Here is a 22,121-nt window from a genome sequence, read left to right on the forward strand (position 1 = left end):
GGGCCTCAGGGAGAGCTGCTATACGCCACTGACCCGTAGTCTAGGACCCCTGAGTTCCACTCACCATCCCTGGGCCCCAGTTTTCTCAGCTCCACTACCCTTTCTGCTCTGACGCTGGTGGTCATGGTGCTGTATGGGGGAGGGGGCGGCAGGTGTGGACTCCCCACTCCTGCGTGGCAGGAACTCAGCTGAGACAACCAGGAAGGTTTCCTCCAACCATTAGTGCTTGTGAGTTGGCCGTGGCAGCTTTGATGTCACCTTGAGGGACCACCCTGGACCTCTTTCTTTGTGCCAGGCTTACGGCTAGATCTCCATAAGCACTCGCTTTGACTGTTAAGAGAGGCTGTTTGCACTATTTAAGGTGGCAGAATTATTTCACCCTTTCTAGAGGTGTTGACATTTAAGGGTGGTTGGGGGTGATGGTACAGAAAGAGAGGCAGGAAACCTGGAGGAAGGAAAGCGGCCGGTTGCTGAGAAAGTGTGTATAACAGGTTTCGACTTTCAGAAGTGCCTGCCTCCGCTGGTTTTGTAGTGGTGGCAGTCAAAGGCAGGAAGATAGATAAGATCAGATTTCAGGATTTTCACCCGCCCCGCCCCCATTTTTGACAGCTGAGAGCTCTTCCAGGGCAGGGACTGGGTATTTTTCAACTTTTCTATTCCCTGAGCCTGGCACAATACTTGGTATTTCAGCATACTCAGTGAATGTTTGAATGAATGACCACTTCTTATCACAGCAGTAGTGTCAGTGAATATATAAAGCCATGGTTAGTAGCAGATCTGATGGGTTAAGAAATACTAACCAACATTTCTGATTATAGAAGAAGATGGAGCTTCTAGGAAGAAAGGATGGCCCTTTGAAGCTATCCTCTGTGTCCCCATTCTTGTGCATTTTGTGGTCACCCTTCCGTATTCCTGAATTCAGGAACATCTCAGACTAGAAAGGAGTGAAGGCCCTGTTTTCCTTGGTTCCCAGGAGGGACTTTAATGTGTCCTGCACACGCTCAGTGATAAAAATTCATACCAATTGTGAGCAGTGCCCTTTTTCCAGTTGATTTCGCATTAGCCCCGCTCTGTTCTGGCAGGTGCTGTAGGCAGATAACCTTGGCAGGGGGCTTGGCACGATGGCAGAGTTTACACCGGATCGCTGTATTCCATGCTATCTTGTTATCTCATTTCCTCGATGGTCATTGTCACACAAGAAAGTACTTCCTCTGTGGGCTTCCCTTCACAGAGACCTGTGGGCATAGATAAATTCGTAAACTGCATTGCACGAGTGAAACTATTTCTGTTAAGAGCTGGGGGTCTTGCTGAAAGCCTCCTCAGAGAAGCTCCCCTTCGCCAGGAGCATTTCATCCGGCTCCCAAGGCCCAGTTCTTCCCCCACTTTTGGCTTGGCTACCCGCTTCTCATTTGAGAGTTGTCAGGGGAGGACAGAGGGTGTGGCATCCCATGTGCAGACTTCTTTGAGAGTTTGATCTTTTGGGATGTCCCAGTGGCCGCTTTTCCTGATGTGCTTCCTGTTTTTGTTTTTTTTTTTTAAATTCCAGGGATAGGTAGGTAGGCTATTGGTATGACTGGGTGAGGGAGTATTTTTGTTTGTTTTAAATTTTATTTATTTATTTATTTATTTATTTATTTATTTTGGCTGTGTTGGGTCTTCGTTTCTGTGCGAGGGCTTTCTCTAGTTGCGGCAAGCGGGGGCCACTCTTCATCGCGGTGCGTGGGCCTCTCACTATCGCCGCCTCTCTTGTTGCGAAGCACAGGCTCCAGACGCGCAGGCTCAGCAGTTGGGGCTCACGGGCCTAGTTGCTCCGCGGCATGTGGGATCTTCCCAGACCAGGGCTCGAACCCGTGTTCCCTGCATTGGCAGGCAGATTCTCAACCACTGTGCCACCAGGGAAGCCCCCTGCTTCCTGTTTTCTCCCAGGGGTCTCAGTATCGAGCTACCTGCAGCTCTCTCTCACCTACCCAAGCCCTGCTGCCTTGATCCTATGGCCAGGACCCCAAAGAGCAAGCCTTGGCCTGGAGTTTTTGTCTCAGCTCTGCTGTGTGACCTTGGGCAAGCTACTTGATTTCTCTGATCCTCAGTTTGCTCCTGTGAAAAGAAAAAGGTTGGCCAAGGTGCTCTCCTAAGTCCTGCCATCCCTGTCCTTCCTCTGGGCAGGGAAGTGCTACCTCTGTCCTGCAGTGGGATCTGAGGCTGCAGGGGCAGGTTGGGCGAGGTCATGGTTTACATCCGTGGCCACAGCGGAGACTCTGGACCTTGACCTGTAGGCAGTGAGTCCAGGATGCTGAGAAGCTGGGGGATGTAGGGTAAGCAGAGCCCCTCCGGGAAGCGAGCGGTGTTACTCAGCCCTGAGGAATGCCGGGGCATGGCTGAGCTCGGGCAGGGCTGCTGAGAGCCTTGTGGCTGTAACCATGGGCAGAATTTCATGGCCTTGAAGAATGGCTACTGTATATACCAGTGATAAATATTAGTCACCCTGGCAGCTGAAGGAGTTTCCCGCGCTGCATTTTTGACAAAAAGGGAAAGCCTTCCTCCCTGACAGGGCACGGGAGGGAGAAACAAATGTGTCTCTGGGCTCAGGTGCCAAGAAATTCTCTTATTCTGATGCCCTGGCCGGAGATCCCATGGGATTTTCTACCACCAGTGACCCGTCTCTGCCTGAAGCTGCACAGGGCCTGTGAATGTCCCTTGAAATCTCTCCTGGGCCACTTCTTGGGGCCTTGCTTGAGCACATCCCAAATCTGAGCCTTGATCTGCCCTCCTCCCCTGCACCCTCCCTGCTGTCTGCTCAGCCTCCTGCAGTTTTCCCTTTCTCGGTGGAAGGGCCACCATCCCCTGAGATGCCTGAGCCAGACTTCAGGAGGAGTCATCCTCTTGCCCCCCGCCTCCCTCGCCCCCACTCTCCAGTCCATCACCAAGCCCTGCCCAGTCCTGCATCCAAAATGTCAACGTCCGTGTCCTCCCGTCTCGACTGTGGCTTCCTCATCCAAATCAGGGTCTCTCTGGCCTAGCCTGCCTCCCAACTGGTCCCGCTGCCTGCATCCACCTCTCCCCCAGGCCCATTCTCCACCAGCAGCCAGAGTGATCTCTAAAAAACATACATCCTATCACCTGGCACATCTGCTGAGAATCACTCAGGGGCTTCCTGTTGCCTTGAGGGTGAGGGTCCGAATCCCTAACGAGGCTGTGGGGTCTGGTCCTAGGCTGCCTGTCCGACCTCTACTTCCAGTGGGCTCCCATGCCCCCTCTGGCCTTCTTAAATTTCCTTCCTCAGGGCCTTTGCACATGCTGTGCCTTGTGCCTGGAATACTCTTTCCCCACGGTTTCCAGCTGGCAAATGTGAATCAGGTCTCAGCTTAACTATCATCTCCTAAGAGAGACCTCCTTGATGCCCCCTCCATTTCATTATACCTCCTGCTACACTCTCTCATGGCATGCTGTTCTTTTCATTCAGAGACCTTCCCCAGTTTGTAGTTTTAATTCTATGTGCTTATTTGTTTACTGTCTGTCTTCCCCTCAAGGGCAGGGCCCATTTCTTTTATTCTCCACTATGCCCAGGGCCCAGGACCCAAGAGCCCAGTAAATATTTGCAGGCATGAATGGTATGTGGAGGACATGTCTGCTTGTGCTGCCATTGCCCCAGCACCTCGATTCCCTTGGGATCTGACCCCTGCTCTGTCCCCTGCTCTTCAGTCCCCACTGAGTGGCCACTGAGCACCGGGCTCTTCCTGGCTTTGCTCCTCTGGCATCAAAACTTATCAGTCCCACATCTCAGTCTTTTGCAAGGTGACACTTCATCTGATTACCTAATTCACACTAAGGTGTTAATGGTGCTAATGACATAGTGCTTATTACCCCAGGGGATGCAAAATGATGGTATCAAAACATATCATTCCCCAGTGGTTTAGAAACTCTCCGGTTAACTTCCCAGGGAGTCTGAGTAGAGTCTAGTCTCCTTAGCCAGGGTGACAAGGCCCCATGTGCACATTTGGCTTCCCTTTACTTCTGCAGGTCCCCAAGCCTTAGTCATCTTGCTCCCTTCCACCCCAGTACCCAGCACAGTACCTGCCATGGGCAGGCCCTCAATAAATGTTTACTACGTGAATTTAAAAGAAGTTGATTTTAATGACTCATGCTTTAACCAAGGCTTTTGGTGTCATTAGTCAGTGTTTAGGCCTTGGATGTGAGAGGAATGACAAATGATGGGAATTCCAGGCACAGTGGCCATGATAGTGCCAGGAGAGAGGTAACTTTATCTGGGTAGAGGGGGTTGGCCTTTCAGAGCCCCTAAATCCAGATCTCTCCTCCTACCGTACCAGTCACATCATTTAAGCAACGTGTCCTTCTGCCCAGGATGAGGTTTATCAACTCTTTGCTTTCCAAGGTGCCAGAGGAGGTGAAAGTCTTGTGACCACATCCTCCTACTCGTCTGATGCAGTTTGTGGTCAACTGCAGGTTGAGGCCAATGCGGCAGCAAAGGGCTAGAAATAATCCCTGATGGGAGAGCGGCTTCCCCGGCCCCTCCTGCCCGTGAGCCCTGCCAAGGTCACGTTGGTTTGCATAGCCCAAGCACTGACCATCTGGCTGAGGTTACTGCAAGACAGGGCCTCCTTCCCTCCACTCCAACCCCGCCCCATCATCATCTTTTCCCGTCATGTGGATGTGGCCTGAGAAAGCAGGAAGAAAGGAGGAGCCCTTCGGCTTTGTTTTAAGAAAACCCTCCTTTTTGATTTGTTTTAGTGCTGGGAGCAAAGAGAGTGGCAACTGTTGTTTAAAATGCGTGGGTAGTTTTGGCTTAGTTTAGTTTTTGGAAGGGAGGATTATCTGGCCTGAGGCTTCTATGACACTGACATCTGGGGTGCAGTCAACCTCCCTCACCTGGATGATGAACCTCCCGGGCTCGGGCACTCCCCGCTGTAGCCTCCCCTCCCACTCCCTTGGATCTGCTCTCCCCACTCGCCCAGGGTAATCTTTCTAAGGCACAAGTCTTGCCCTGGCACTCCCTCCTTAGAAGCCATTCTAGCGCCCAGCGCCTCGGGGATACTTCAGCTTGTCCCTCGGGGTCTGCGTGATGCCTCTCATCTCCTCTCACTCAGCCTTGCGCTTGGTGGCTCTGGTAAGGAGCTTTCCAACCTGGCAGCTGAAGACGCTCTGAGATTCCACATTTGCTGCAAATGCCAGGGATTCACGTGGACCCGATATCATCTGTGGAGTGACTGATTTCAAGTGCAACTGCCATCCTGGGAGAGATCTGTGAAAATCATTGGAATTCACAGTGATCACTCTTTGCCCATCAAGGTTGAGAATCCTCACTCTGACTTGAGTTCTGCATGCCTTCCCCACCCTTCCCCGGGCTATTTCTTGCCTCCTTGCTTTGCCTCATGCCCATGGAATGTCCCAAGCCTATTCAACTGGCTTCCTCCAAAATGTAATTCCATCTTGATCTCCTCCAGGAAACAGCCTTCAGACACCCCCTCCTCCCAGCCACTGCTCAGTGCCCTCCCCCCGTCCCTGCTGAGCACACCTAAGTCTTAGCACAAAATCATCTGTTTCTGGATCTTTCTTTTCAGTCCTGGACAGTGAGGCCCTTGAGGGCAGGGGCTTCGTGGTGCTGATCTCTGGGTCGGAGGCTGGCAGGGTGCTGGCATCTGGATCACTCATTACACATCACTGCTCTGGACCGCAGGGCGGTCTTGCCTTGTGTGAGCTCTGTTCTCTGGACTGCACTGCTTCTAAACTGAGCTTTTGGCCCTTGTGTATGCCTTGTGGCTTATGACTTAATACATTGAAATAGACAGTTGTGCTTCCTTTTCATTTGGGAAGAAGGGAAAATAGTGGAAATCTAGAGATTTCACTCATCTGGAGGTTAAGATAAAGTTATGAAGATCAGAGAAGCTATTACTTATTATGAATATTAACATAACTCCAGGCTTGTTTGAATGTAAGGCATCTTTTTTAGTAGGTTCCAGCATTGTTTTGTCGATGATTTTTCAGCAGTTAGTTGTGATTTTGGTGTTTTCGTAAGGGGGAGTGAGCTCACGTCCTTCAACTCCGCCATCTTGAGCTAATGGTCCCAGGCTTATTCTCCATTGGTTGGTCTTTGTCTCACAGTTAGGTTCTCCTTGAAGGTAGAGGGACCAGTTCAAATTCACCCTCGTGTCCTCTGAACCTAACACCGTGCCAGATAAGAGAGTGGTCACTTAATAAATACTCGTTGAATGAATGCATGGGATGAATATGCACTTTGGAGTTTTAAATGCTTGGTGATTAGAAAATTCTCATGGGTTGTTGGTTTGTTAAGACACAATTTCCATTGTAAATTCTTGGTGTGTGGGAATGCTTTTTGTGCAGAATGCTTGCCTGGACTGAAAAATGCTTTGTGGTAGCAGTTTTGAAAAAATTGAGTCGTTTTGCTCTGATTGAACCTGGGTGACCCAGTGTTAAGTCTCTGGAACCCTCTGGGACTGTGACCCTCATCTGTAAAATGGGTGGGAGGCGGCAGTGGACCACGTGGCTTCCGAGAGCCTCCTGCTGCCGTGTAATTCTCACATCCTCCTCTTTGGCGATTGGACACGGATCATGTCCCCAAGGGTTCATGCACAGAGTTGGAATTCTCCCCCGGCCTCTTTGACTGTGTTCCAGCGGGTGGAATGCCTCGTTTCTCAGTAGCAGAGAGAAATGTTAGTGTGGGGTCAGGAAAGCAAGCCAAGAGCCCTCGAATAATTAAAACACACAGGCACACAAAGAAGAGCGGGAGGGGGAGGAACACGCCTCATGGACAGGGGATGAGTAAAACCCAATGGACTGAGAAAGCCTCAGCGCTGAACTTCACATGACCCCGCGTGCTGCCTGCTGTTGGGACAGCCGCGTGGCCCCTGCGCACGGCCGGCCTCTGATGTCAGCGGCCCCACAGGAAGCAGCGCTGCCATCAGCCTGGCGGAGCGTGTGAAGCCGCGCCCCCCGCCCCCGCGGCCCAGTTGCCACCCACCCGTGTCTCTGGGTAACAAGCAGCCACAGCTCCCAGGCTAGTTGGAGTGGGACACCCACCCAGTGCTCTCAGAAAACAAAACCTCAACCCACTAGGGATGTCCATGCAAGAAAGAGAGGACCAAGAAGGATTTCTGCTTTTTAGGCGTTCTCTGCTGAGATCAGCAGGTTTCCTTTGGGGATGGTGTTACCCCATGCTTTCTGAACTCTCCTAGGTCACCCGTTAATGAATGAATGAATGAATGAACTCATTTATTGCTTGGGTGTATATCTGTGAGACGTTGGGGGAGTAGGAGTAAATAAAATATTGTCTCTGCCCTTGGACTTCAATTTGGTTGGGGGATGAGACTCAAACATGCAGAGGTCTACTGGGCTCCAATTAAGGTATATGCAACGGAACATCAAGAGAATTACCACCTCTGCTGGAGGAGGGAGGGTCAGGAATGCCCAGCTAGGTTTCCCTGGACCCCAGCCCACAGCAGGCTATGTCAGAAGGTTTGGCTTAAGAGGACAGTGGGTTTGGCCAAACAGAAGTGCGTGTATATAAACAGTGATGGAAAGCTAACAGCACCTCGGGCTGTCCCCTTCCTGGGTGACAGGGTTTACCTCCCGGTATTGCTGTAAGGCTTCGAGGAAAGAGCGAAAGGGAAAAGGACTGAGTTTGTTGGTATATGTACAGCCCCTCTGCTGCTGGTGCACTGCGCATCTGTGGGGTCTAGACCCTGCCCTTGACCAGCTGCAGTCCAGAGGGGAGGTACCCTACAGTCCTGCAGCCTCATTAAACAACTACATAATAGTTAGCTCTATACGATCCACCTTTTTGTGAGGTATACTTTTTATTTTGGAATAATTGTAGATTTACAGAAACATCGCAAAGATAACATGGGGAGTCCCCATGTACCCCTCACCCAGATTTCCCTGGTGTTAACATCTTACGTTACCGCAGTACCTTTGTCAAAATTAAGAAACCAGCATCAGTGTGTTACTGTTAATACAACTCCAGATTTTATTCGACCAACCTTAAAAAAAAAAACTTTAAAAAGTTTTATTTGCATATAATTCATATACCATGAAATGCACTCTTTTAAGGTATATAATTCATTGATTTTTAGTATATTAACAATTCTGTAACCATTACTACTATCTAATTTTAGAACATATGTATCACCCAAAAAGAAACCTCATACCCACTCCTCATCCACCTCCCACCCCCCCCAGTCCTGGAAACCTAATCTACTTTGTCTCTATGGATTTGCCTCTTTTGAACATTTCATATAAATGGAATCATACAGTATGTAGTCCTTTGCAACTGGCTTCTTTCACTTAACATAGTGTTGTCAAGGTTCATGTTGTGGCATGTATCAGTACTTCATTCCTTTTGATGGTCAAATAAAATTCCATTGCATGGCTATATCACATTGTGTTTATCCATTTGTCAGTTGATAGACATTTGGGTTTTTTCTACTTTTTGGCTATTATGAATAATACTGCTATGAACATTGGTGTAAAAGTTTTTGTGTGGTCATGTTTTCATTTCTCTTGGGTACATCTCTAGTAATTCTGCACCTACATCTCTAGGTGTAGAATTACTGGGTCATTTATTACTTTATGTTTAACTTTTTGAGGAACTGCCAGATTCTATTCCAAATGGTGGTACCATATTACAAATCCCACCAGCAGTGTTTGAGGGTTCAAATTTCTCCAACACTTGTTATTGTCTGTTTTATTTTAGCTCTCCTACTGGGTGTGAAATGGTATCTCATTGTGGTTTTGATTTGCATTTCCCTAATGACTAATGATATTGAGCATCATTTCATGTGCTTATTGGCCGTTTGTCTCCGTTAGAGAAATGTCTATACAGGTCCTTTGCCCATTTTTTGATTAGGTTGTCTTTCTTTTGCTGAGTTGTAAGAGTTCTTTATATATTCTGGATACAAGTTCCTTTTTCAGATAGATGGTTAGCAAATATTTTCTCCCATTCTGCACATTGTCTTTTCACTTTCCTGATGGTGCCCTTTGAAGCAAAAAGTTTTTATTTTTATTTTGCTTTGAAGCAAAAGTTTTTTTTTTTTTTGAAGCAAAAGTTTTAATGAAGCTGAATTTATTTATTCTTTACTTTTGTTGCTCTTGCTTTTGGTGTCATAGCTAAGAAACCATTATCTAACCCAAGGTCATAAAGATTTACTCCCTCGTTTTCTTCTAAGAGTTTTGTAATTTTAGCTCATATATTTAGGTCTTTGATTCATTTTTATTTAATTTTTGTACATGATATGAAGTAGGGGTCCGGCTCCTTCTTTTGTATATGGGTATCCAGTTGTTCAAGCACTATTTGAAAAGACTATTATTTCCTCACTGGAGGGTCTTGGCATCCTTGTCAAAAATTAATGACCGTAAATGTAAGGGTTTATTTCTGGGCTCTCAATTCTATTCCATTGATCTATGTGTTCATCCTCGTGCCAGTCATGATTACTATAGTTTTGTAGTATTAATCAACTTTTTAAATGTATTTTTTATAATGTACTTTGTTCCAAAAAGAATTTGAGGTAACACTCAAATACAGTGAATAAAAAGGGATAGAGATAGACAAGGAAATTAGGGGAAGAGGAGAAAAGGACTGGAAAATAAGATGAGATCAAAGGTAATGTCAGTACACAGTATTGTATGTTATAAGGTTTTGTGAGATTGTTAGATATGGCCTGCATATTTGGCTCTGAGCTTCCTGGCAGTCGAAGGTAAAATGGAAATGTGACCTGACAAGAGTAACATAAGTGTCCATGAGATTTAAAAAAAAATTTTTTTTTTTTTCCTGAGGGAGAAATCCAGTATTTTCAGGGACTTCAACATGAGAGCATTTCTCCTGTAGGTCTTAGGAACCAGAGATTCCTGAGCACATAATTGTTTCAGTTGTGTTAGTTCTGTCCCTTTAGACTGATAGCTCTTTGGAGGCAGGAACTGGGTCTTATTTCCCTCACATCCCCCCATCGTGCTGAGGACAGGACATAGAGGTGCTTAAAAAAAATCTCGATTGAATTCTTTGTAAAATTCAGAATGTTTATTACATCCTTTGGTGACATTTCTACAATCGGGTTAGGATTTGTTGAGGCTCATTTGGAGGTAGAGAAATGACGTACTTGCCCTTCTGGCTGCGTTTTAGAAGGCTAAGCAGTGGTAAGCGCTGGGCGGCTTTGCTCTGAGAGCTGGCAGTGACCTAGAAGGGAAGCAGCCTTGCTTCACCCATCTTGGAGTCCACCCACCTTTCCAACTCCCCAGTGCTGGAGCCTCCTTTCTGTTCACTCTTTCTGACTTGCCTTCCAGCTTCCCTGCCTGATGGAAAAATCCAGCATGTGTGAGGGAGGTCCTGGCCCAAACTGGACAGCTTCTGGTAGAATTGGGGCCACTGCCACCTATGGTTGTGCTTTGGCACAGGTGTGGTCGCTCTACAAAGAGGCCCACCCAGACAGGCTCCCTCACAGGGGATGGCAGCAAGCCGCCTTTAACTGACTACACGTGTCATGTTGGGTGGCCCTCTCCATCCCATCCCCAGTAAAGGGCTTTACTATTTTTTGGTAGCATCCTTTTTTTTTTTTTTTTTTTTTAATTTAATAGATTTGAACACCAGCCTCTAGGGGAGGTTATTATTTTACAGTTTACAGATGGGGAAATGGAGGCTCAGAGTGTGTTAGCCACTTGTTCTAGGTCACACAGCTGGTGACATGCCAAGGGATGACTCCAGCCCAGGGAATCCTGACTGATTTCATTCTCTCCTTCCTTTTCTAACGGCTGGTCCCCAGTCTTGATGTAATTTAGGCGGTGTGAGAGGCCAGCACTCTTTCTGCCTTTGGACAGTTAAGTGCAGTTCCCTTTTACAGTTACATTTGCCTCTGTGGGGGCAGGTGTCAACAAGCAGCCCCCCAGGAATCACCCTCTGCACTGTTGGCCTTGTGCTGGCAGCAGCCTTGTAATCATGTAAGATTGTAGACATCTGATTACCACCTGTGGCTTACAAAGACCGTTTCTCGCCTGCAGTCTTCTTTAAGCCTGGCCACGGTGAAGGAGGCAGGATAGGTGCTGTGCCTGTAGGGATGCTGAGTTGCCTGGGGTCACCAGGTGGTCAGGGTCAGAGGTGGGCTTAGAAACCAGTGCCTGACTCCGGGCCCAGTGCTCTGCCCCTGCGCTGGAACAAATGTGTGTCACGTCATACCAGCGAGCTGAGAATTCCTGGAACTCTCGCTGCCGTGAGCACCTCCGGGAGCATCTTGGCGCTTCGTTACCTGCATGATGAGACAAAAGGAAAGTCTCTTCTCCCCCGAAAGTGAAGTCTCACCCACACTCGTGGATTTCTTTGTAGCCTTCCAGCACGTCACTGTGTTCTCAGAACAGAGCAGGCAGAGTAGAATCAAATTGCAGGCAGAGCGTGGCCTCCCTTGAGTATCTCTTAGGATGGAAACATGATGCTGGACAACCACCACCAAACCAAGTTGTTTTGGTCCATCCTGGAGGTCATTGGGTTCCCACGTCCGTCTGCTTGGGTCTCCAAGTCTCCTGTGTGCTCAGAGCTGTGCTAGTTGCCAAAGAATCCAACAGGAAAACTCCATCACCCTTTTGGGGGCACTTTTGTCCTAGTCTCGACCGTGCACCTGATCCCAGGTGAGAGACACGTGTCCTCTGAGCCACGATTTTCTCATCAGCGAAATGGGGATGAGGATGTCTGGTAGCCTCTATCCTGGAGTGATGTTGAGGCTGAAATAAGGTTTAATGACATGAACTCACTGGTGGCCGTGAGAGAGGAAGACAGGGAGGGAGCCTGATAGCTGCAGGCAGGGAGACCTGATTCCGTTTGGGGAAGGAGTCGTGGTCAGGGAAGCCTTCCTGGAGGAAGTGACATTTGCGCTGTAGTCCAAAGGGTGAATAGGGGTTCAGTGAGCTGAGCAGATGGCTTCTCACCCCTGGGGAAATGGCCTAGCCAGCTAGCTTTCTGCTTCATGGTTGTAGAAGAATCTTATGACTAGAGACGATGGCATGTCTGATTTGGAGGGCGAAGGTCAGGCAGTAAGAAAGCAGATAAATGCAATGTTTATCTTGAAAAAAGTTGTAAACTGCTTGGAAATCCCCATGCTCACTTCCTCCAGGAAGCCGTTCTGGACGCCCCCACCCAGTTCTCCTGGGCCCTCCATCTCTCCAGCACCCAAACACACACTGTGTGAATGTGTCTTTGCCTCTCCTTTTTGGCTCCTTGAGGTCTGAGGCCATGGCTGACCTGTCTTGTAGAGTAATTGGGGAGAGTAGTAATCCATTTTGGATGCATAAAGTTCGTGGAGGCCTCACAGGCTGAAAATGCTGATAGGACACACACTCAGGTCTTTTGACCTCAAATCCAGGCACTTTCCTGCCACACTGGCCTCACTCAGGTGGTGACCCTGTGCTCTGCCCCAGAAGGAACTAGTTGGCAGGGTTTTGTTCTGTCAGACCTGGAAGGTAGGAAAGAGTCACTGTCAGAACCAGCAGGGGCCTCAGAGCTCATCAGCTCAACTCCTTCGTTTCACAGAGGAGGAAGCCATGTGCCCCAAAGCAGAAGTGGTAGTGGGGCCACCCTCAGGTTCAGCTCCCAGTCCCCCGAGCCCCAGCCCCATGCAGCCCTCACTGCACGGAGTGGCCGTCCCCTTCTGATTATTAGGAAGTCACCAGGTCCCTAAGTGGGGTTAGAGCAGGTGGTGCCGGGCGTGAGACTCTGGTGGGTGTGAGGATGTTTCCCTTCCTGCTGGGAAGCCCTCCAAGTGCATGTGAAAGAGATGTGGTTTATTGAGCACAGATTTGCAAACCTTTAGAGAGCTCTGTTTGCTTTAAAAATGCCTGGAGACATGATCAAGTAGTGATGTTTTAGTGACAGTACAGAAGGCATATAATGCTGAGCACAGCACAGAGATCATTTATAGCAAGAACTCCTTATGAAGAGTCTGAAATGCACTCTTTCACCACGCTTGTGGGTGCCGATCCCGTGCCTGGCACAGTGCGGGGTGCCCTCTAACTCGCAGCAGGGGGAGAGGAGCACATAACACACCCTCCAGTGTGGGGACTGCAGTGGGAACCCAGGGAGGGGCTGTCCAGCTCCGCTGAGAGGGGAATCTTGAGAAGGCAAGCAAGAGTGAAAATAGGGGTGGAGCTCCCCTCTTTTTTTTTTTTTTACAATGGAGTGTTAGTTTCTGCTTTATAACAAAGTGAATCAGCTATACGTATATATATATCCCCATATCTCCTCCCTCTTGGGTCTCCCTCTCACCCTCCCTATCCCACCGCTCTAGGTGGTCACAAAGCACCGAGCTGATCTCCCTGTGCCATGTGGCTGCTTCCCACTAGCTATCAATTTTACATTTTTTAGTGTATATATGTCCATGCCACTCTCTCACTTCGTCCCAGCTTACCCTTCCCCCTCCCCCCTCCCCATGTCCTCAAGTCCATTCTCTACATCTGACTCTTTATTCCTGTCCTGCCCCTAGGTTCTTCAGAACCTTTTTTTTTTTTTTTTTTTTAAGATTCCATATGTATGTGTTAGCATACGGTATTTGTTTTTCTCTTTCTGACTTATTTCTCTCTGTATGACAGACTAAAAGTCCATCCACCTCACTACAAATAACTCAATTTTGTTTCTTTTTATGGCTGTGTAATATTCCATTGTATATATGTGCCACATCTTCTTTATCCATTCATCTGTTGATGGACACTTAGGTTGCTTCCATGTCCTGGGTATTGTAAATAGAGCCACAATGACCATTGTGGTACATGACTCTTTTTTTTTAATTTTTATAAATTTATTTATTTATTTATTTTGTGTTGGGTCTTTGTTTCTGTGCGAGGGCTTTCTCTAGTTGTGGCAAGTGGGGGCCACTCTTCATCGCGGTGTGCGGGCCTCTCACTATCGTGGCCTCTCTTGTTGTGGGGCACTGGATCCAGATGCGCAGGCTCAGTAGTTGTGACTCACGGGCCCAGTTGCTCTGTGGCATGTGGGATCTTCCCAGACCAGGGCTCGAACCTGTGTACCCTGCATTGGCAGGCGGATTCTCAACTACTGCACCACCAGGGAAGCCCAACATGACTCTTTTTGAATTATGGTTTTCTCAGGGTATATGCCCAATAGTGGGATTGCTGGGTCGCATGGTAGTTCTATTTTTAGTTTTTTAAGGAACCTCCATACTGTTCTCCATAGTGGCTGTATCAATTTACATTCCCACCAACAGTGCAAGCGGGTTACATAGGCAGAACACTCTATGACATAAATCACAGCAAGATCCTTTTTGACCCACCTCCTAGAGAAATGGAAGTAAAAACAAAAATAAACGAATGGGACCTAATGAAACTCAAAAGCTTTTGCACAGCAAAGGAAAGCGTAAACAAAACGAAAAGACAACCCTCAGAATGGGAGAAAATATTTGCAACTGACAAAGGATTAATCTCCAAAATTTACAAGCAGCTCATGCAGCTCAATATCAAAAAAACAACCCAATCCAGAGATGGGCAGAAGACCTAAGTAGATATTTCTCTAAAGAAGATAATACAGATTGCCAACAAACACATGAAAGGATGCTCAACATCACTAATCATTAAAGAAATGCAAATCAAAACTACAATGAGGTATCACCTCACACCAGTTAGAATGGGCATCATCAAAAAGTCTACAAACAATAAATGTTGGAGAGGGTGTGGAGAAAAGAGCTCCCCTCTTAAGAGAGCGTCCCTTACTGGGATTAGAGTAAAGCAAGTCTAATGTGTTTTTTGCTAATAAACGGCAATTATTTTGTTTGATTCCTCATGGCCTTTGATATTCACCAAAAAGATAATACCCCATTGTTGAGGGAGGGAGGGACTGGGGCCAGCAAACTCTGGTCCAAAGGTGTCTCACTTTTATACCAGACTAGAATCTTTTGCAGGGAGGAGATTGATTTGTCACAAAGAACTCCCCCAGCCCCTGCAAAAAAAAAAAAAAGAGGTCTGCTTAGACAATGCCTTTTTCTAGGAGGTTTTCATCCAACCTAGGATGCAAAATACCAGTTTCAAACATCCAGGTAAGGCTTTGTGCTCTCTCAATGTAATATGGGGATGCTGAGTGCTGATTACCTCATGGGATAAAAAGGCTGGTTTCCTGAACTGTTTTTCAAGACGTCACCCCGCATGCTGCCTTCTCAGTGGTGACTTCCTTGGGAGCCCCGGCCCCGTGAGATCTGCCCTTTCTCTGAGATTCGTAGCATTTCTTCATTGGGTCCCCCTTGAACCCAGGGCCGTGCATCTCCCGTCGTGCCATGCACAAAAGAGGCGCTGACTGCCAGTGCACAACAGTGAGTGTTTACGGAGCTCCTGGCATGGGCTGCGTAAACCAGGCAGCTGGGTGGATGAGTGTGGAGTTGTGGGCAGGGGTCTGAGCTGAGATGCATGTTTGTGAGTCGTTATCGTATGGATGAGGCCAGGTTGGGGAAGGTGCGAGGGTGGGACGAGAAGGACGCCAGCACCCGAGGGACAGCCACCTTCAGGGGACAGGGAGAGCGAGGCAAAGCAAGACAGCGCCCAGGGACACTGAAGGTGTGGGTGACGAGGCCCACTAGCGAGAGGAAGGGAACAGCACTGTTAAATGTAGCAGAGGAGCCAGGATCCTAAGGTGTGCAAAGCACGCGTTTTGGATTTTGTGACTTGGAGGTCACTAGTGGCCTTGGTAAAGGAGGTCAACAGTGGCAGCTGGGGCGGAGGCCCACGCAGTGAGTCCCAGAGTGAATAGAAGGCGAGGAAGGGGAAACGGATGGTGTGGGTTACTCCTGCTGCCACTCACCAGGGCAGGGAGGACAGCCACCGGGCGGGAGCTGGACAGGGACCTGGGTCAGGGGTGACCCATGGGAGGGGAGAGCCTTGAGTGCTTTCACGGGCCAACTGAATGGGATCACTGGTTAAGGGGGTGCATAGAACCCAGGCCGAGTTGTACTCAGACTCACCAAAGGCACCCATAAACTTCAGACCAATGCACACTCGGGGGACTGGGGCAAATGGGTTATTTTGTAAGAAGTTTACAGTATAAAGGCAAAATTGCCTCAGATAGCTTCTTTGAGTAAAAACTCAAGGCAAGTTGGTATTATTAAAGTGAAATAACATAGGTTGGATTTTTCTAGTAATCTCAAAGGGTAAAGACTTCGGGTTAGTAAGCCTCTTGTATCTATCTCACTAGGAGTTTTTTGTTGTTGCTTCTTTTTGTCAGTACCAGCCACGCACCCTGGAGTAGATGGGGTGCTTTATGGGGGAAAGAAAAAAGAGTGTGGGGTAGACTTTGCCCCGAGTGAGGCATGGAGGTGGCCAGAGCCCCTGGCAGCCCAGGCGGACCTGCGGTGACTTGGAGTTGGACACGGGGTGTCAAGGATAACAGTCTTAGAAGCATTCCGTGCTCTCTCTTTGGATACATGAGCGATTTTGGAGACCCCTCTATGTAGCCAGCTCACCTTGAAGGTATAAAGCATGGCCTCTGTCTGGGTGACATTAGTATCTGAAGGGGAGGCCTGGCAGAATGTCCACAGTTAGGATGATTGACATCACGGGGCTAAGACTAGGTCCTGCCGCAGGATGGGATGGAGGGGGCAGCAGACAGGTGGGCTGGGAGGAGGCCGGAGGTGGAATGGGGTTGCCCGGGGAATGCTCCGTGGGGAGGATGGGAGCGTGGTCCTGGGCATGCCCCTGGATCCTATAGGTGAGGAGTCAGGCCTGGGAAGGTTCAGAGGCTTTCTTAGGCTTAGTGGCAGCTTCGGGACTTGAACTGCAACCTCCTTTTATGGAAACTGCATTTTGCTGTGGTCTCTAGACGGCCTTGAGCTCTCACCTGCTAGGTTGGGACTACTCTGTCTCGCCTGCTTTGAGATGGCATCTGTAACGTAGTGAATAAGCCTGAAGGACTCCCGTGTCCGTGTCTGTGCAGAGGCTGCGCTGCTTCCTGCGGCCCGGCCCCCTGGGTCCCGGCCGAGGGGCGGGAGGGCAGCTGGCCGGCCAGCCCCACTGAGTCACACTCTGGCGTGGGGCCCGGCGGGGATTTCCACGCGGCCCGTGTTGTCTTCTCCTGTTTCCTGTCGGGCTCTGACGCAGGCTGCCTGCCAGTGGGCGCCTGGGGGGGCACGCCCACCCGCCCTGTGACCCCCACCCCCACCCCGTCAGGCCCTGTGGGCAGCTCCCCAGCCCGCGGCCCCTGCAGGGTGTGCCCCGGGGCTGGGTGGGCAGCTCCCTCGAGGGCCCCCCCGGAGGCTGCACATGGGCCGGGGATGGCTGCCCGTCAGGATGGAAGGTTTTGCTGAGTGTGAGAGCTTGCTCAGGAGGCAGTTGTACTGGGCGTTGAGGGTTATACAAGCCCAGCTTGGCCTAAAACGCCCTCTCTCTTTATCTGCTGACAAGAACATTTGGGAAGAAAACAAAACTTTTAAGCCACGCCGTTTACACACTTGCGGAAATGATTCCTATAGTATATCTGATTGCTTTAGGTTTTTCTAAGCTATCCATGTATCTCTGTGTCAGCTTCCGGTGCCTCCATTTCTCGATGTAAGACTATTCTGCTTAAAAAAAAAAAAACTCCATCAGTGGGACCTCTGTATATTCATGCATTTTTCCTCCTGAACTTACTGCTTCCTATGTACTGTGCTAGGAAGTTTACAGATGTTATCTGATTTCATTCTTATCACTACAGTCTTTTCATTTTTATCACTTATATAATATGGTAACCACTACCCACAGATGGCTATTTAAATATCAGGTAATTAAGTAAAATTTAGATCAGTCATAGTGATTTAGTCCTCAATCACAGTGGCCACATGTCAGGGCCTCAGTAGCCCCGGGTGGCCAGAGGCTACCGCATTAGACAGCCCAGAGGAGGACATTTTCATCATTACAGAAGATTCTAGCACTGATCCAGGGTCTGATTTATAGATGAGAAAACTGAGTCCCATAGGGGTTAAGTCGACTTGTTTACTTGTAGCCAGTAAATGGCAGAGCTGGAGTTTGAATCCAAATCTGCCTATCCCAGAGTCTCTACACTTCTTTTTTTTTTTAGGAAGCATGTTTATGATTAATATTTCAGTGCATTCACATGCCAGTCCTTTTGTTGAATGAGCACACGAGACATTTTCATTTTACAAATCAGGAAACTGAAGGTTATACTTATTTTTTTTCCTTCTTAGAGAAGAGAAATTGACCTGTAGCTTCAGGGACTCTTCAGGTAGCCCCGGGGTGCTGTGAGGCTCCGTGCTTCCGCCCTTCCCCTGAACCCCATCCAGCCGTGGGGGGCAGGTTTCTGTTGGTTTCCTCACCAGAGTTCGGGAGTAAGCAAGCTAGGTTTGCTTTCCCCACAGAAAATCCTCTGGCCTATTTCCTAGTGGAGGGTTTATGGATGTTGGTGACCTCTTGGGGATTTTTGCCTTTTGTTAGAGCCAAAAGAGGTCTCAGGAAATACAGACTCGTTTCATGGCCCCAAATCCTGAGGGTACAGAGCGGTGAGGGCACTTTGAGCAGAACTGGTTCTTAAACTTTTGTTTTCAAGCCAGGATTTTATCTGATAATCTTAAAGTAATCACTCCATGGACAAGGATAGTTTTTTCATGGAGAGAAGAACACTGCAGTGACTTTCCCTGTGGTCTGAGACAGCACAGTGGGCTGGAGAAGAACAGGGCTTTCGGGGTGAACAGACCAGGGTTCAAATCCTGGCCCTGCCACTCAGAAGTTATGGAACTCTAGGCAAGAACTTCAACTTTCTGAGCCTCAGCTTCCTCATCTGTAAATTTGGGATAAAATAGCTCACTGGAACTTTTAAAGATGAAATTGTAACGTGTAAGATTTACAATTCCTGGCATGTTTGTAAATGCTCATTAAATGGTAGCCATTAATATCATGATGATGTCATCACCTCCTTCCAGCATTTTAATTTTAGAGCATTGTGTCTAGTACGTAAGGTGCTCAGATATATGCCATAAAGTTGGGGAAGGGGATAGACTTATTTTGAAACAGTCTTTTAGTTACATGTCCAAATAATATACTCAGTGTTTTTCTGCAGCCCTTGGACTTCTTTTCAGGTCAAAGACCTCTAAATTGAAAGTGATAAGGCCAACTGCTCACCTGGAAAGGTTTAATATCAACATCCCAGAGAGCCCAGAAAGTCTAGAAAAAAGAGGGAAAATAGTGTATCCTGTTTTCCAACTTTTAGGATACCCTATGGAATAAGACTGAAACACATCACTGGAAAATAGGTTGTCAATTTTGTCTTCAGGCTTTTGTTCCTCGGAAAGAGAACATTGCCGGCGGCTGTCCTGGGGTGGCTAGGTGACCTGGCTGACCGGCCACCTCTGCAGGTTACCAAGCTTGTTGATCTCTGCAGTGAGAATTCCCTTCATGATCTGGGCCTGAGTGGCTGGAGGGATCCTTAGTCTTAAAAAAGAATGTCTTATCTTTAGAGAAAACATTTCATTGCGGAAGAAGAATGGACAGATACTTTCTGGAATTGTTTTCACAGGGAACTGGAGAAGGAAAAAAAGGTTTCTGGTTATCCTTGGTTAATGAGAGTATTTGTAAATCAGAATGTCTCATTACCCAGTATCACAGTTGATCAGGGCCTCACCTGTAACGATGTTTGACTGGAAATTAAACATGGCTAAAGGGGAAACTTCCAGCTTTTAATTTCAGCTTTCAAAGGTATGCTTCCAGGTGTGACCTAGGAGCACCTTGAAAAATCCTCACAGCGCTGTGCCCAAATGAGGGTGCATCTGGAGGGATAGGAAGGAAAGATGTGACAGCCAGGGGAGGGCTGGTGGCCAGAAGATGGCCCTGACCTTGGTGAATTGACCTGGCAGCTGGGCCTGGCCTGACCAATTCAGAAACCTCATCTTGTGGGGCCCCAAGTCAGGACTGCGGCCTCCCACTAACTAGCAAGAAGCTGAAGCACAAATCAAGCCACTAGTTGATTTGATGAAAAGTGTAGCCACTGTGAGGCTCTAGGCAGGACGTTCTCTCCTTGTGGGCACCCCACCCAGGAAGCCAAATGGTCAGAGGTGTGGGTGGATCAGGATAAGGGGAGGAGGGAATCATGGGAAGCGGATTGGTTGAATGGCTTGGGACCCCAGTGGCCGGCTGCATCCCTGTGTGCTGGGCAGGCCCCTCCCTGCTGGACGGTGCTTACACGGGCAGCCTCGCAGCCTTGCAGCTGCTTTTGCGCACCACCCACTTTCCTTCTTTAGGGATTAAGACCCACTCCAGTCTGTGTATAGAGAGCCCCTTTGAGGTGGCATTGCCCATCTCTGCCTGGATCCACGATGTCTCCTAGTGGGATTAGCCTTCAGGGTACTTGTTTTCCCTCTTTCCCGGTCCCAGTGAACGCATGAAGCCCTGACCTAACTGTTCCTGCCCAAGCCAGAAATCAGTCCTGCGACCTGGCCTCAGGCCCACTCTTGCAGCCCACCGTAGGTTAAGGCAGTAGGGACAGGATGATATGAATTAACCACTTTTTCTACTTTTTCCACTTCCTCAGGTCTTCTTACTTGAATAATCCAACAGACACATCTGCAGTGGCTTTGCATCCAGAGTGCGTGGTAGTTATTTTTGATTTGAAATACGAAAAGCATTTTTTTAAAGGCAACTGACTCTCTGAGTCATGCCCAGGGGAGCAAACGGCCTGAAATGTGAGCTGGTGCTTGCTGGAGGGGGATAACAGGAGAGGCTACCACTGATTTGACGGGCGCTGGGCTTAGGTCACTGCGGGGATGAAGTGCACTGACCATAAGAGCAACATGTGGGCTAGAGCCGCTGGTGGTGGGGTAATTTATTGCAGCCGCTTACCTAACCAGGAACCCCATGCATGCTGGGTTCCCACAGGATGGGACGACTGCATGGAAACCCACACATGGGCCCTATTGAGCAACCGTGCTTGCGTAAGAGTGATCATATGTGGCAGGGTGGGTTATGTGTAGGGGGATTTGTCACTGAGCAGCTATGCATTGGACGAGCAGCCCCGGTATTTCTAGGGGGCTTGCTTGGTTTTTTCTTTCGGTGGGTCCGCTCTCACCAGAAGTGTGGTTTAAGAATGTACATAACTCCCATTTATCCAGCCCTTTATATTTGACCTTCACAGCCTGCTTTGCATCTCAGTGCTACCCTGGGAGGGAGGCCAGGCCAGCTGTTATGATGCTCATTTTTTTAAAAATTTATTTTATTGAAGTACAGTTGATTTACAATGTTGTCTTAGTTTCTGCTATACAGCAAAGTCATTCAGTTACGCGTATATATATCTCCTTTTTCGTACTCTTTTCCATTATGGTTTGGGGTTATCAGATGCAAACTATTGTCCACAGAACGGTTAAACAACAAGGCCCTACTATGTAGCACAGGGAACTAGAGTCAATATCCTGTGATAAACCATAATGGAAAAGAATGATGCTCATTTTATAGATGACGGATTGAGGGGGGAATTGTGATCCTTCATGGGTAGTAGAGCAAGGCCAGAGCGCTGTGCCCAGACCCCGGGCTGCTAGGGGTCCAGGAGCTCCTGCCTCCAGGCTCCTAGCCAGTTCCTAAAGATGTGGATTTCCTGGCCGCTCCCTAGACTTGAAATGGAATCCCTGCTTCTAATGCACTCTGGGAATCTGCATTTAAACATGCTTCCTGGCGATTCTTGATTGATTGATTGATTGATTGATTGATTTATGGCTGCGCTGGGTCTTTGTTGGTGCGCACGGGCTTTCTCTAGTTGTGGCGAGTGGGGGCTACTCTTCGTTGTGGTGCGTGGACTTCTCACTGCGGCAGCGTTTCTTGTTACGGAGCGCGGGCTCTAGGCGCATGGGCTTCAGTAGTTGTGGCATGTGGGCTCAGTAGTTGTGGCTCATGGGCTCTAGAGCACAGGCTCAGTAGTTGTGGTGCACGGGCTTAGTTGCTCCACAGCATGTGGGATCTTCCCAGACCAGGGCTTGAACCCATGTCCCCTGCATTGGCAGGCGGATTCTTAACCACTGCGTCACCAGGGAAGTCCCCTGGTGATTCTTATGAACCTTCACACTAAGGTGATCCAGTGGCTCAGCCCACTTAAACCTCCCACCTCAGCCTGTATCACCACTGACATCATCTTAAGCTTGTATTCCGTG

At 48.5% G+C, this 22,121-nt stretch overlaps 1 protein-coding gene across 4 annotated transcripts in view; it reads left to right on the plus strand.

The window, feature by feature from the left end:
* The window catches only part of SMAD3 (SMAD family member 3), a 120,325-nt gene that overhangs the window by 36,361 nt on the left and 61,843 nt on the right, over positions 1-22,121 (plus strand). The window lies entirely within an intron of this gene.

The sequence above is a fragment of the Balaenoptera physalus genome (assembly GCF_965194825.1).
Source record: "Balaenoptera physalus genome assembly, chromosome: 2".
NCBI classification, from domain to species: domain Eukaryota; kingdom Metazoa; phylum Chordata; class Mammalia; order Artiodactyla; family Balaenopteridae; genus Balaenoptera; species Balaenoptera physalus.